The 2,403-nt window shown below is 36.7% G+C and overlaps 1 pseudogene; it reads right to left on the minus strand.

Annotated features, from left to right (window-relative positions):
• Positions 1-531: 531 nt before the first annotated feature.
• On the minus strand, positions 532-1,194 carry LOC149577309 (F-box protein GID2 pseudogene; annotated as a pseudogene).
• Positions 1,195-2,403: the final 1,209 nt, after the last annotated feature.

Here is a 2,403-nt window from a genome sequence, read left to right on the forward strand (position 1 = left end):
TAAAGTAAACAAAATCCAGCTCGATTACTTGATCTTTGTTTACATCTGTTGAACATAGATTTAGCAATTGGGCTTGAAGTAATTATGAACCCTAAATTAAAAGAGAAATCCATGAGTAGTCCATAATGGGTAACAATCTGTTACTTCAGATGACAAGATTCATTCTTGAAACAGAGCACCATAAGCGTCATACCCATGTTAAGAAGTTTATCAATAGCTATGACCAATCACGGAACACTCTAAACAAATCAAATCTGGAAATTTTACCTTCTTATCAGCCACCTGGAAGGGTTTCAAGGCTACACATGAGCGCTCCTTCTAACCAGGTAGTGTAAGACGTATGGGCATCAAACTAGCTATATATTTACATCTAACATGAAAACTATAAGGTCTGTTTGGTTCTGATGTTTACTTACAAGTCCATGATCAAATTAGGAATGAAAAGATACAAACTTTGGTCTTCATGAAAATTTAATACACACAAAACTAAAATACTAGCAATATCTATTGTGGGGCTAGATGGATTTATACCTATTTGGGCCTGCTTGCATCTTCAAATATGGGATGCTTGGAAGATTGAAACTGGGCTAAGGACACGTTTTGCATAGGAGGACTACTCATTTTCTCATAACAATTGATAGAGAAAAGAGAAAGAGAAAGATGAATCTCATCCTTACCCCAAGATTGAGTCTTTGCACTGTGCTTTTTATTTAGACCAGGCTTGGATAAGAAGGGAGACAAGGCTTGAGAAGGCAATGGACATAGCGAAGAAGAAGAAGAAGCAGATGGATTAAGCATAGGCCAAAGGGAAAGAGAATATAGTTTCCAAAATCCACCAAGAGCCAAAACAACATATCTCAGTTGATGGCTTCCACAACAATTGTTAGCCCAATGCTTGAGACATATGTTTTCCCACAGCTTGTCATCTTGTGCAGCTTTATGCCATATCCTATTAACACATGAGGCTGTTGCCAGTGTTCTTGCATCCATGTATTTCATCACTTCGGATAACAAATCCCCATCTAAAAGAAACTGCTCCATTTGATCCCTCGATAAGTTCTCACACTGATATTAAGATTTCATCTTTTCAAATGTTTTGTGAAAAAATGGCGCCTCCAAGTCTCCATTGGGCTTATAACTATGATGATGATAATTGATTTTACACTTACTGGGTCTTCTTATTGCCAATCCCATTGCCCTTCCAGACAGAACATAACAAATGAATGTGTATCTACAAATAAATAGACCTTATACCTTAAAAAACAAGTTGGATAGTTTCATAAATAAGCATCGGACAGGGATCCGGGTCTCTGAATTTAGGCAAAAACACAGAGATAGACATGGAGACTAGAGAGCACAGCTTCAAAAAAATGTAAAGTTATGAAATGGAGCAGAGCACTACCAGAAGGAAAATTTCTAATAAAAAAGGAGCAAACAATGAAGAAGATGGGTTCCTAATTTAAATCAGATCCTGAAAGTGATTGATAATCATTTAGAGACTTTACCTTCATAAATATAGCGGCTGCCTTTGGAACACTGACAAACATGTCGCCCGCAATGTGTTGCACACCTATACCACAAACAAATCATAAACAACCAGTGAGGATTTTTTTACCCAAAATCTGTGAAGAGACAGAAAATAAGTTCAAACATTGTGTTTAAAGAAAGTACCGGTGTAACTAGGAGCCTCTGAGATGACTTCAGGGAGATCAAAATTAAAGCATTTGATATTGGGGAAGGAGCGAGAAATAACGGATCTTGCACTTTGAGTGCATTTTACATCATTTAAGGGCTTTAATAGCCTATTACATCATGTAAACACTACCATCCACCCATAACTCTTCCTAGGACACCCTAGGACTTCAAATGATCCCTTACATCATATTGACTCCCTATTTGTGCCAATTTGAGCTTCACTTACATCTTATTGAGCTTCACTTTGTTTCGAGAATAGTTTAATATTCTCTACTAAACAGGGCCAACCACATGAAGGTGGAAGCTCATTTGGCCCCACCCCCCTCCCCCTAACATCACTCTACATTCCCCGTTAACATCTAACATTCATTCATTCTTTCAACCATTAATAAAATGTAACATTCAATCAATATCACATGATAACATTCATTACCACATTAGATTCACAAACATGCAACATTCATCAATATTTTGCATTAACACATAATTCATGAACATTCATTAGCACATAATTAAATTCATTGAGATGTGAAATTCAGTCATTATCAATTAAGGTATGTAGATGACAATCATTTCTTTTTTTTCTTTTTTTTTCTTTTTTCTATGTAAGCTCTAAGAGGAGCATCAGTGTCATCATCAATTCCCCCCTCATCGGTTCTTTTCTCTGTTCTTGATGATCTCAAATTCCTATGTTGTTGCAAAGGGGGG

The sequence above is a fragment of the Cupressus sempervirens genome, chromosome 1, assembly GCF_028749045.1.
Source record: "Cupressus sempervirens isolate cs-2001-9-10 chromosome 1, ASM2874904v1, whole genome shotgun sequence".
Lineage (NCBI taxonomy): Eukaryota > Viridiplantae > Streptophyta > Pinopsida > Cupressales > Cupressaceae > Cupressus > Cupressus sempervirens.